We start from the raw sequence: 14,011 nt of genomic DNA, 5'->3' as shown, positions 1-14,011 counted from the left end.
AGGCCACACAGCCCGGAAGAAGCCAGGCCTGGTCTGGGTCCCCACCGAGTTCCCAGGACCACGCTGGGGACCTGAAACCTAAGAGATGTTCTAATGAGTGTGGGCCTCTGGCCGGCCCCAAGCCCTCTCCCTCCCGCTGCCCACTGCCTGCAGCCAGGGCTCCGTGATTTCCACTTTGGCCCTCTTTTCTGGGAACACGGGCCCTGGGCGTGGATGGCTCCCCCGGAGTTCGGGGCTTGCTGGGGCTCCGCCTGGGTGAGGGTCCCTGGGGTGCGTACTCTCCTGAGTTTCGGTTCCAGGTCCCTGCACGCTCGCTCACTGGCCCTGCCCTGTCGGCTGGGAGGAAGGGAGGGAGGAATCGAGACCGCTCCCCTGGGCTTGGGGTGGAGGAACCCTGCTGGCGCCTCTGCCACTGGGCCTCTCCCACCCCGCCTCGCCTCTCACTCCCAGGCTGGGTTCTGGGGCCTCCTGTGGGGCCCAGGCCCTCTCTGGTCCTTCCTCCAGCCTAGGTAGGGGCTCTCCCTCTCGGTCTGCCCTTTTCCTTGGGGGAGAGATCCCAGGGAGAGGGTTGAGCTTCAGGTCTGACCCCTGAGCCGAGGTCAAGCTTCCCCCGTGGAGAGGAGCAGACACGGAGTCTTGCACCCTCTGTTCCATTCTCGCTTCGAAATGTCCCTGCCCCAGAGGAGGGGAGCCCCTGGAGTCCTGAAGCTAACCCTCCCTTCCTGAGCAGGAAGGGGTCTGGCCCCACCCCCCTAGCAGGAAGCCCAGAGCTGACTCAGGACACCTTCCAGACCTGGGAGGGGAGGAGGGGGAAGGAAGGAGGGCTGGAAGCCAGGGCAGAGGGCCAACAGCTGGGCTTTGACAGGGTTCCGCATGGTGTGGAAGTGCCAAGTGTTCAAGGGGAGTGCCATTTTCACCTCCACCCTCCTCCCTGCCCATCTGGGCCTCACCCCTCCTAAAGAGCTGGCTCAACATTGCCTTCCTCCAGGAAGCCTTCCTGGGTTGACCCCACCTCACACTGCCTGGCATCACTTTGCATCTTCCGTGAGGGAAGGAGGTGAGACTAAGACCCAGCACTGCATACACTCACAGCTGGGAGCTTACACGTCTCAGAGGGCTTGGTCTGCTTCCCATCTCTTGCACAAATGTTTGAAAATGACCCTCTGAACCCGTTCGCAGATAACACACACACACAGGCACACAAGTACCTCTATCATTTCTTGACTGTCCTATCTTGGTTTTGGCCATAGCTGATGTTTCCAAAGTGAATTCTGGACTGTCCACAGATGTTAATCCACCCACCTGACTTTTCTACCAGAATAGAGAGTCCTGTGGTCAGAGAGACTTGGAGCCCTGAGATTTAGGGATTAAGCAATGCTAATCTGATTTATGTACTACAGGCCTTTTCAGATCCTTTAACAGTTAATGCACACTGTGAATCTCCGAGTGTCTACAGTTTCCCAAGTTTACTTGACCTTAGAAATTTTGTATAGTGGAGCATCTTATGTCTAGTGTGCTACTGAGCACCCTTTGGAAAACATTGGGATATGGAATGTTCTAGAAAGAGCCAACACAACCGAGCAATAACTTATATCAACACACAATATACTTCCATGGACTGAGTGCTTACTCCCTATCAGGCTCAGTACTAAGCCTTGATGTGATAGATCTTAGCAAATTCTCAGAGCAACTCGTGAGATGAATATTATTTTGGAAGTAAAGAGGATTTTCTAAGTCATTTGGTAGGTTAATTCATGACGATCTCCTAAGCTATGGATTCTGCACTATCTGAAGTGATATTCAAAATATTTATCAACCTACATGGCACTGATGAATTTATTAGAGATCTCAGATTCCTGGATAGACTAAGCATTTGTCCTTTACTCTTTGGGTTGTGAGGAGACCTGGAAGATTCGAGTGTAGGAACAAGGATCTCTAGGGTGATGAGGAGGGTGCATTCAAAGTTAATTCCACCAAGAGGGATTTGGTCCAATTCTCTGGATGTTGAGACCTGGGGATTGGTGCCCTGGGGAACCACAGGGTGTTTTCTGCATGGTTCAGAAGAGAAGCAGCACTGCCCGTCTTGGTTGGCTTGAGGTGTGACCTAGCTTCAGAGGCAGAGGCGTGGATGACCTGGGTGTCCCGGAAGTGCAGCACGGCCAGTATGCACCACAGCCAGTATGCACCACGGCCAGTATGTATGGCTGACCTGCTGGACCTGCAAGTCTCCCTGGATAAGTCACTTTTCCTCTCTGGCCTCAGCCTTCCCATCTGTCTGATGAGGGTGCTGGAGATGTGATTGAGTTTTGGCCCTGTCCCCAGAGTCAAGCATGGTCCAATCTTGCTGCTGCCTCTCAACTGACACTCTCTCTGTTAACCAGATCCTGGGCTGTGTCTACCCTGACCCCATTCTTTCTCTCCTCTCCACTTCCCTTCTCCCAGAGCTGCAAGATCTGACTAAACTCTCTTCTCCTCCTAGAAGTCTAAAGTCCTTCTGGCTATACCAGCCTCACTCTCTCCAATGGTTTCCACTTGTGGAGCCAGAGCCTCTGAACTTTCTCCAGGCTTCTGGAAGATTAACAACAGCTCATGCAATATAGCATGTTTATGTGCCAGGTACTGTACTAAATGTTGGATGTTGATTGATCTAATCTTCACAGCAGCTCCTCTGCTCTTATTTCCAATTTGCAGATGGGAAAAGTGAACCAGAGTTGTTCAGGAACCTGCCCACAGACACACAGCCAGTATGTGTTGAAGCTGGGATACAAACCCAGATGGTGTGGCTGTTAGGGCTTTGTTGTCCAATGAGGGAGCCTCCTCCCTCATAGCCACATGTGGCTATTGAGCCTTGGACATATGTTTAACTGAGATGTGCTGTAAGCATTAAACGCACAATAGGTTTTAAGGTGTGGTATGACACAAAGAATGTAAAATATCACATTAATATTTTTTGCATTGTTTGTATGGTGAAACGGTATTTTAGACTTATTGAATTAAATAAAATAGATCTTTAAAGTTAATTTCACTTTTTCTTGTTACTTCTTGACTGCTTGAAAATTTAGAGTTATACATGTGGCCATTTTATATTTCTACTGGACAGTGCTGTTCTAAACCCTGTGCTCACAGGCACTCTGTTGAATTGTCTGCTTCTTGGGAGAAGGGAGGTGGGGCAGATGATGAGAGTGGTAATGGTAGTCATGGTGATGGTGGTGATTTGTTGGTGGTATGGTGGTGGTGATGGTGGTAGTGGTGGTGGTGGTGGTGGTGGTGGTGATGGTGGTGATGGTGGTGATGGTGGTGATGGTGATGGTGGTGATGGTGGTGGTGATGGTGGTGGTGATGGTGGTGATGGTGGTGATGGTGGTGATGGTGGTGATGATGGTGGTGATGGTGGTGATGGTGGTGATGGTGGTGATGGTGGTGGTGATGGTGGTGATGGTGGTGATGGTGGTGGTGATGGTGGTGGTGGTGGTGATGGTGGTGATGGTGGTGATGGTGGTGGTGATGGTGGTGATGGTGGTGGTGATGGTGGTGATGGTGGTGATGGTGGTGGTGATGGTGGTGATGGTGGTGATGGTGGTGGTGATGGTGGTGATGGTGGTGATGGTGGTGGTGATGGTGGTGATGGTGGTGGTGATGGTGGTGGTGATGGTGGTGATGGTGGTGATGGTGGTGGTGATGGTGGTGATGGTGGTGATGGTGGTGATGGTGGTGATGGTGGTGATGGTGGTGGTGATGGTGGTGATGGTGGTGATGATGGTGGTGATGGTGGTGATGGTGGTGGTGATGGTGGTGATGGTGGTGATGGTGGTGATGGTGGTGGTGGTGGTGGTGATGGTGGTGATGGTGGTGATGGTGGTGATGGTGGTGATGGTGGTGATGGTGGTGGTGGTGGTGATGGTGGTGATGGTGGTGATGGTGGTGATGGTGGTGGTGATGGTGGTGATGGTGGTGATGGTGGTGGTGATGGTGGTGATGGTGGTGATGGTGGTGATGGTGGTGATGGTGGTGATGGTGGTGGTGATGGTGGTGATGGTGGTGATGGTGGTGATGGTGGTGGTGATGGTGGTGGTGATGGTGGTGATGGTGGTGATGGTGGTGATGGTGGTGGTGATGGTGGTGATGGTGGTGATGGTGGTGATGATGGTGGTGATGGTGGTGATGGTGGTGATGGTGGTGGTGATGGTGGTGATGGTGGTGATGGTGGTGGTGATGGTGGTGGTGGTGGTGATGGTGGTGATGGTGGTGATGGTGGTGATGGTGGTGATGGTGGTGATGGTGGTGGTGGTGGTGGTGGTGATGGTGGTGATGGTGGTGATGGTGGTGATGGTGGTGGTGGTGGTGATGGTGGTGATGGTGGTGGTGATGGTGGTGGTGGTGGTGATGGTGGTGATGGTGGTGATGGTGGTGATGGTGGTGATGGTGGTGATGGTGGTGATGGTGGTGGTGGTGATGGTGGTGATGGTGGTGATGGTGGTGGTGGTGATGGTGGTGATGGTGGTGATGGTAGTGATGGTGGTGATGGTGGTGGTGGTGGTGATGGTGGTGATGGTGGTGATGGTGGTGGTGGTGATGGTGGTGGTGATGGTGGTGATGGTGGTGGTGGTGGTGATGGTGGTGGTGGTGGTGATGGTGGTGGTGATGGTGGTGGTGGTGATGGTGGTGGTGGTGGTGGTGATGGTGGTGATGGTGGTGGTGGTGGTGGTGGTGATGGTGATGGTGATGATGGTGGTGGTGATGATGGTGATGATGGTGATGATGTTGATGGTGGTGATGGTGGTGGTGGTGATGGTGATGGTGGTGGTGGTGATGGTGGTGGTAGTGGTGGTGATGGTGATGGTGGTGGTGGTGGTTGTGGTGGTGGAGGTGATAATGAGAGTAGGGAGGCAACATTAGTGGGGTGGTAATGGATGAAGCTATCTCATTTATAGCATCTAATATTTTAAAAGAAACATCTTTTTTTTAAAAAAATACACATCCGTTATAAAAGTGCTTTCCGAGTGGCTCAGATGGTAAAGAATCTGCCTGCAATGCAGGAAACCCGGGTTTGATCTCTGGGTTGGGAAGATCCCCTAGAGAAGGGAATTGCAATCCACTCCAGTATTCTTGCCTGGAGAAATCCATGGACAGAGGAACCTGGTGGGCTACAGTCCATGGGGTCCCAAAGAGTCGAACACAACTGAGTGACTAATGTAAAATATTATCCATTATAAAACTGACTTGAACAATAGAAAGTGAAAGTCTCCCTCTATCCTTTTACTTCAGAGATTACCAGTAGTTTAACGGGTGCGATCCCCTAGCCTTTCTCTAAACAGAAACAGCAAGAAGATATAAACTTAAAAAAAATAGATGGTTTGTTAATACATGCTGTCCTGTAATCTGGTTTTTTTTTTTCCTTACCTATCAATGCATTGGGCCTATTTTTCTCCGTCAATACAAATGAACTTAATTCAGTCTTTTTTACCATCTTATAAGTATTTCATATGATTCTGTCCAAGTTATTTAACAAGCCCTATATTACTGTTCATTTGAGTGGCTTCAAATTTTTACTATTTAAGCAGAGATAAAATGGCTCTCTCATATACCTGGTGTATCTTTGAACTTTTGAGACAACATCTCTGTAGGACTGACGTGCCAGAGCAGAGCTGCTTCACATTTACTATTTTGCTTGGATTGCCCACTGGCCCCTCAGAAACTAGCCTCCAGAGCACACGTAGGCCCCTGCCCCATCTCGGCAGCATCAGTTTCTGCTACAACGTGAGCATGAGCCTCTCAACTCTCTGTCCACATTCACCTGCCACCCTCCTGGTTTTCTCTTCACAATAGCCAGAGTTGCCTTTTCAAAACACAGATCTGATCATGTCATTACTTGTCACCTGCTCCAAAAAAGCCCCTTTGAGGTCAGACTGCCCTTGGGTTAAAGACAGAGTCCTTCCCACGCCCCGGAAGACCTGTAGTGTCTGGCCTCCGCCCAGCTCACCAGCTGCTTCTGATGCACGTTCTCCTTCAATCTCCGCAGCCACGTTGGTTCCCCGCGAGTGCCCTGCATTCTCTGTTTTTTTTTTTTTTTTTTACCACCTCAGGGCCTTTGCACAAGCTGTACCCTCTGCCTGGAACACCCTTTCCAGCCCTTATTCTACCCTTTCGCCTATGTAACTCCTGCTTATCCTTCATCTCCCAGCCCAATAGCGCTTTCTCAAGGAAGCCCTCCCTGATGCACCCCTAGACTAGGCTCTCAGAGGGCACCCCACCCCCACATCAGCACACTCCTCACTATTGCTGAGTGCACAGTTGTCTATATGATTCTCCTCCTCTTTGAAGACCAAGGCCCCTCTCCATGGAACCCAGGTTCCAGCACAATGTCTGGCTTCCAGACATTCAGTAAAGATTCATTGGATTTTTTTCTTTAACCACATCAGTTCAGTTGAGTCGCTCAGTCGAGTCCAACTCTTTGTGACCCCATGGACTAAACCACATACTTGTTCATAAAACCCTAACCCATAGGATGTGTTATTTACTTACTTGTTTTTGGCTGCACTGGGTCTCCATTGCTGCGTGCGGGCTTTCTCTAGCTGGGGCAAGTGAGGGCTGTTCTTCGTTGCGGTGCATGGACTTCCCATCACGGTGGCATCTCTTGTGGAGCACAGGCTCTAGGCCTGGTGGCTCAGTGGTTGTGGCACACGGGCTGAGTTGCTCCACCGCGTATGGGATCTTCCCAAGGATCGAACCCATGTCCCGTGCATTGACAGGCAGATTCTTAACCACTGGACCACCAGGGAGGTCCCATGATATGTTCTTGTTTGACTCTCCCTATGACTTTGCAAGGTAAACAGGGGTATTGCAGCCATTTTACAGAGGAAGAAACAGGTTTGGAAGAGGAACCTGCTTTGGCTAAGATCCCTCAGCAAGTAAATGGCCCGGGTGCAGGACTCAAACCCACCTCCCGCTGATACTTCTCATATCTGGACTCTCAATCTTTCCTTTACTCTCTGCAGAAAATTGCACCTTTATCATTTTTATTTTGCATCTATTTCTGACCTTCCACCTGGCCTCGTGTGAAGGGAAGCCAGTGGGAAGTCCTGGGCAGCAGAGTCATACAATCCAATTTATAATCTTAAAATACCACTCTGGCCGCCATAGGCAGATGGACTGTGGAAGGGCAAGGGTAGATGGGACACAGGTTAGAAATGATTGGTGATTCGGACCAGAGCGGTGGTGGGGGCAAGAAGTGGTCAGGTGTGGAGTATATTTTAACAGCAGACCTACAGGAGGTGCTGATGAATAAGCTGGGGGTGGCAGTGGGAGGGGGTGTGAGGGAAAACAGGGGAATCCAGAATGACTCCTGGACTTTCACCCTGAGCACCTTTTACTGGGTTGCAGAATCTGGGGAATTAACAGCAGTGGAGTGATGATCAGAGTCTGGGGGCATGCTAAACTCAAGACATCCAAGACAATGAGCAGACAGGTAGAATATGAACCCAGCCTAGGGCAGGGGTCTGAAGAGGTACACATCTGGGAATCATCAGCTTAGAAATGGGACCAGGGAGGCATCTAGACTCCTGGCCCAGTGCTCTTTCCACTGTTTCTCTTTCTGTCTGGCCCTTTCTTGCTCTCTCAGATCCCTGGCACATCCTCTCAGGAGCAAGCAGCTGGGTGGGTCTCTGGGGTGACACAGAGCCCTGCCCACCATTTCCCCCACCTGCCCTGGCCCTGTTCCCTTGGCAAACAGCCCTGGGCCCCCTGGGCTGCTGTATTTCAGAAAAGCGTTCCAGTTTGGCAGAGCAAATACAGCCGAGGAGAAAGACAACACCTTGCAAAATCGCACCAGGCCCTCAAAGGAGAGTTTTCTTGGTCTTTTCTTTAACTTTCTCATCTGGCCTCCAGCCAAGAATGTGTCCTGTATTTTCTTCCTTGGTCCCTCCCCACCGCCCACCCCATCCCTGGTGTCTGCAATTCCCAGAGTGTTAATCTCCCATCACGAGACTGGGAAATCTCAGAAATGGCCTGGAGCTGCACAGCTGGCCTGGGTCCCTCCTCTGCCCTCCCACAAAGCCCTGGCTTCCAGTGGAGTGCCTGGAAGGAGTGTGGGCCCTGGAGTGGGGGTGCCTGGACTTCAGTCCTAGCATGTGGCTGTATGACCTTCGGCAAGTTACTTCCCTCTCTGTGCCTCAGTCTCCTAATCTGTGAAATGGGGACAATAATAATACTACTTGACAGGCTTGTTGTGAGGTGTGCGTGAGTTAGGATAGGTAAAGCCTAGAATGGTGATAATTATGATTTCTCTGGGTTAGGTCAAGATAAAGTACACAGGCCCCAGAGGGGTACTGCCTGAGTTCAACGTCCAGCTCCACGCTTTCTACTTAATCCCTGAGTGCCTTGGGTTTTGTCTAGGGCAGAGCTGTCCTCACAGGTGTGGGGGCCTATGCAGGTGCTGCAGGCAGAGCCCTTACCAGCACCTGACACGCACCCTGAGTGCTCTGTGGATGTTGACTTAATGGGAAATCACTGTGCTTTCTTATCTGGGCTTTCTAAATCTGGCCCAGGCCTCTGACCTCCTCAGCCCAGGCTGAGATCACTCCCTGGCAGGCTTCTCTGCCCAGACTTATCCTGCTGATGCCTGAAATTCCACCATTATTGCCTCACTTCTTTGGCTTAACGCTTTGCCATCATTAAAATGCAGATAGCCAGGGAAAGGGTCACCAGTTCTATATTCTGTCTTTTATTCCTCAATGTGAGGACAGTCATCAGCGATTTTCCTGAGAGGGATAGGGGAAGGAAAAGCATGCTCTCCCATCATGCCCCCTGCCCTGGGCTTGACCCCAGGCTCTCCTGTTGCCTCTGAGGGGAGTCCAGTCTCCTTGCCCTGCCCCCCACAAACCCTGCCAGGATCTGGTCCAAGCCCATCTCTCAGTGTGCATGCCCCACGTGACCCCTTGGCCAGCCTGGATGTCTTGTCACCCATTGTTGGGCTTTCTGGCCCCAGTGTCTTTGCTCATTCGAGTCCCAGCACATAAACTATACCCCATTCTCCTACTCGCAGTGTTCTTCACCTCTCTGGGAGGGTCTGCGTCATGGCTCCTGAGCCTCAGCACTCCTGACATTTGGGACGAGATAACTCTTTGTTGCAGAGACTGCCCCACAGCATGCAGGGTGTTGAGCATCATTGCTGGCTCCTACCCACTCTTGTGCCTCTCCACGTGTGGCAGCCCCAAGTGTCTCCAGACACTGCCCAGTGTCCCCTGGTGTGGGTGGGGTTGAGAACCACTGGTGTATAATGTATGACTAGGGGTTTGGAGTTGGCTAGACCTTGGGTTCATGGCCTGCTCTGCTTCTGCTAGCTGGGGGACGGGTGGTTCGTCTTGGTTTGCTCAGCTGCAAAATAGGCACCAGAAATCCTGTCTCATAGACAATATTTTAAATTTATTTTTATTCATTTATTTAGGCCATGCTGTGTGACATGCGGGACCCTAATTCCCCAACCAGGGATCAAACTCATGCCCCCTGCAGTGGAGGCATGGATTCTCAACCATTGGACTGCCAGGGAAGTCTCCAGACAACATTTTAAAATGATAACTGTTGCAAGGTTACATTGATAGATGCTTGAAAATGTGAAGCAAAGATTCAAATGGCAACCATGCCATCTGCTCAGACTAAATTCATCCCGTCTCCTTTTTTTCAGGAAATGCACCCCTGGCCTTCTACCCAGTACTGTCAGGCCCCAAACTCTGGAGGCTTCTTTGATTTCTACACCCCTCCATCTGTCCATTTGCAAAAGATTTGAGCACCTCCCAAACCAGTCCCAATCCAGCCCTTCTACCAACTTCCACTCCTCTCATCACCCCAAATCTCCACTGTGGGCATCACAGCAGCCTCCCTAACAGCCTCCAGATTCCACGCTGTCTAGTCCACCATCTACACAGCAGCCAGAGGGCTCTTCTTACAACAAACTCGAGTTAAACCTTAGTTAACCTAAAACTCCATCCCAGGACCTCTAGAGCCTCCTGCTTGGCCCTGCCTTCGCCGCCCCGTGCCCAGCAGACAGCATCCTCCCTGGTCTCTTCCTGTTTCTCAGACAGCATTGTGACCACTGCTGTCCCACCAAGGCCTTCACACTGGTGGACACCCTGCCTGGCACGTGGGCCTCAGTGCTTACCTTGCTGGCACCTTCACACCCATTCTATCCCTGCTCCAGTGCTGTCTGGGGACCTTGCTTGAGTCCCTACCTACAGCAACCTCCCCCACCCCAGTTACACTTGGTCCCTTTATCCCACTTTATTCTCTTCACAGTCTTTATCATGATCAGAAACTATGCTCTTTATTTATTTACAACCTTGCCTGTTAATAGTCTTCCCCAACCAGAACGGTCAGCTTCTTGGGAGAGGAGTCCTGTCTACTGTTACATCCTCAGGGCCAAAGACAGCACCTGGCACACAGCAGGCATCCAAGAAATGCTCGATGGATATGTGAATCCAGTTGTAAAATTTCATCATCTTTCAAATGCAGCCCAGAGGCCACCTGCCTATAGCCCATCCCTCAGTGGGAGCCATATTCCTCTCCTCTGAGCCTCTGAAGGATCTGTATCTCTCCCTTGGCTGAATCACTTGGCCCTGTTACTTTCTTTTTATTAAAAAAAAAAATTATTAGACTGTGCTGGGTCTTACTTGCATTATGTGGGATCTAGTTCCTGACCAGAGATCAAACCGGGGCCCCCTGTATTGGAAGCACAGAGTCTTAGCTACTAGGCCTCTAAGGAAGTCCTGGCCCTGTTACTTCTTTATGGAAAACGGCCCATTTCTCCAGATGTACTGTGAACTGGAGGGCAGGGATCTGGACAGGCTTATTTCTGTATCCCCCGTAAGCTTGGCACAATAAATACAGATGGGGACAGTGAGTACTTAGGGAGGAGTAAGAAGGGCTCTGTGATTTGCTGATCATTTCTGGAGCTTGGCAGACAAACTTCATCTCCCCTGCCGTAGCAGATTAAAGATGGCTGCAAATTCTTTGACTTTCCTCCCATGGAAAGGTGGGGTCCAGGTCCCCTTCTCTTGAACCTAGATGGGCCTGTGACTGCTTTGACCAACAGAACTCAGCAGAAGTGGTGCCCTTCTAGGCACTGGCTCAGGCCTTGAGAGACTGCAGCTTCTACTTGCTGTCAGGTGGAATTTTGAGCTGTGCCATTGACAGGTCTTACTACCCTGGGTGGTGAAGTCCCACACAGAGGTCCCAAGACTGCATGGAAAGGGAGAGCAACCCACCTGGGCCCAGCCAGTGTCCATCAAGTCGCCAGGAATGTGGGTATTACTGAGGGCCCTGCAGATGAGCCCAGCTGCCAGCTGCATCAAGCAACCTCAGTAACGCCATGTGGAGCCAAAGTATTGCTCCACCGACCCCTGCCTGAATTCCTAACCCACAAAATCATGAGACGTCATAAAATGCTTGTTTAAAATCTCTAACTTTGGGGAATTTCCTGGTGGTCCAGTGGTTAGGACTCGGCGCTTTCACTGCCGGGGCCCTGGGTTCAATCCCTGGTCAGGGAACTAAGATGCTGCAAGGGGCCTGTGATCTATTAGTGATGTCTGCCACGGGTACAGAGGGGAGTAAGAGGGGTTATCACCTGTGATTCACTTTTCATATGTCTGGCCAATTCATGTTGAATACAGCTAACACATGATTTCGTTTAACCCTCATAGGGTAGGGCTTACCATCTGTATTTTGTATTCTGTGTTTTTTTGAATCTGTATTTCCTTATAAAAGTGGAAAGTGAGGAACAGAAAAGTTACACAGCTTGCCTAGCAGTTTACTCAGCTCATAGGGGCAGAGGAGATTCTGGGGCGCGAAGTCCACTAAACAAGGCAAGAACGCAGGCGTTTCCCCAGAGGCAAACCTCCCGCCCTTCCTGATTGATGGCTGACCCCTCACCCGCTCTTCTGTTTGCTAGCGCTCAGCCCGGCTTTACTCTGGGACTGAAAAGAGTTGGCACTTAGCCAGCGTCACCAGGGCCCCAGAACTACTGACTTTCCCCGCCACCCCCTCTTGTCATGGGAGGCTGGTGCTTAGGTATCTCTCAAGGGTGGAACCATCTAAGTTTGTAAAGAGCTTAAGGTAATACCCGTTTCACGTCCCCCGGCTCCCAGAGCCAGGCAAAGCCAAGCGCGCTCCCCGTTCAAGGTTCTTAGAGAGCAGTTACGCAAAGCTTTCCCGGGTCGGGGGGAGTCAGAACCCAGGATGGGGGGAGGGTGGGGGAGGGGTTGAGAGCTCAAGCCCCGCTCCACCCCTTCCTGGAGGTGTGATCCTGCACAGGTGACTTCACCGTTCCGACTCTCAGTTTTTTCATCTGTCAAGTGGGGATTATTAGACCTACCCTGCATAGTAATTTTAAAGATAAAGGGATTTAATGTGAGTAAATTCCTAGAGTCACGCTTGGCACACATGGGTGCTTATTAAATATTTCTTGATGAATGAGTGAATGAATGAACAGCTGGGTAACACTTTACCAGGCTGAGGTGTATACTTAGCTCTGGATCCCAGCTGGCTGGCTCCCTGTACTCACTGCCTGGCACAGCGAGGGCACCTAAGATATGTTTGTCAAAATAATTCTTCTAAGTCTAATCTAAGGAAGTCATTTCCAGGCACACACACACACACACACACACACACACACACACACACACACAAATCATACCGTACTGTACATTCCAAAGCAGAAAGAATTTATTCAAGTGATGATAACACTTATGCTCTTCAGACTCCATATCAGGCAGCCTCATCTGTGAATCAGGAAATAAGCCAAAAAAAAAAAAAAAAAAAGACCTCTGAACACGAAACAGACAGCATAAAGTTCATGCACCGATACCTGTGGCTTTTCTCCTGAAAGTAACCTCTGGTCCTCATTTTTAACCTAGTAACTCTTGGTTAACAAGCAGATCCAACAAGCATCATATGATGGTTTTGAAATCCACTTTTCTCAGATGAGAAGGCACAAGCTGGAAATGAAGAATGAAGAGACACCCAGGAGGAGATGATTCCCAAGGGAAATGGGGTTTTGCATCCTTAAGATAGGAATGATAACAAAATCCAACAAAACCCCACAATGATACAAATTCTGGCCAACTGAAACTGGCAGTTGGCTCCTGGTCCCCTGTAAATTATGATCATCTAGCTACCAGGCTACTCTAAATTTGCAGTGCACAATCTTGCACGTCGCGTGATTGAATCTAACCCCTACCACCATCCCATGAGATGGGTTATTATCCTCTTCTTACAGGGCAGAGTTTCTCACTGAATTTAGGGATGATATTGATATTTGATATCAGTTGACATCAATTGATATTTAGGGATGGATAGTTCCTTGTGGGGAGAAGGAAATGGCAACCCACTCCAGTACTCTTGCCTGGAAAATCCCATGGATGGAGGAGACTGGTTGGACATGAGTGAGCAACTTTACTTTCACTTTTCACTTTAATGCATTGGAGAAGGAAATGGCAACCCACTTCAGTGTTCTTGCCTTGAGAATCCCAGGGACAGGGGAGCCTGGGGGGCTGCCATCTATGGGGTCACACAGAGTCGGACACGACTGAAGTGACTTAGCAGCAGCAGCAGCAGCAGCAGCAGCAGCAGCAGTTCCTTGTGGGGACCTGTCCTGTGCGTTGCAGAATGGTTAGCAGCATCTCTGACCTCAGCCCACTAGATGCCAGAAGCACCTCCCCACTCCTGACTTGTGACAGGAGTGTCTCCAGGCATTATCAAACACCCCTGGGGCAGAATTGCTCCCATCGAGAGCTGTTAAAGATTTAGGGATTGAGGTTCAGAGAGAGTCAGGGTTGTCCAAGGTCATACAAGTCCATGGAGCAACCTAAGCTCTGAGCCCTTAAAAATTATGCCAAGTCACACTTGACTGTATAGTCAAAGCTATGGTTTTTCCAGTAGTCCTGTACAGATGTGAGAGCTAGACCATAAAGAAGGCTGAGTGCCAAAGAATTGATGCTTTTGAATTGTAGTACTGGAGAAGAAT

General features: G+C 50.3%; 1 non-coding gene across 1 annotated transcript; it reads left to right on the top strand.

Moving 5' to 3' along the window:
• The first annotated feature begins 11,464 nt into the window (after positions 1-11,464).
• Positions 11,465-11,537, top strand: TRNAE-UUC (transfer RNA glutamic acid (anticodon UUC)). The gene has a single exon. It is a non-coding gene; the product is annotated as a tRNA-Glu (tRNA).
• Positions 11,538-14,011: the final 2,474 nt, after the last annotated feature.

Source organism: Ovis aries, chromosome 2, assembly GCF_016772045.2.
Source record: "Ovis aries strain OAR_USU_Benz2616 breed Rambouillet chromosome 2, ARS-UI_Ramb_v3.0, whole genome shotgun sequence".
In the NCBI taxonomy this organism is placed as follows: Eukaryota; Metazoa; Chordata; class Mammalia; order Artiodactyla; family Bovidae; genus Ovis; species Ovis aries.
Note: the sequence above shows the minus strand (reverse complement) of the source record. Positions and strands in the feature narration are given on the sequence as shown.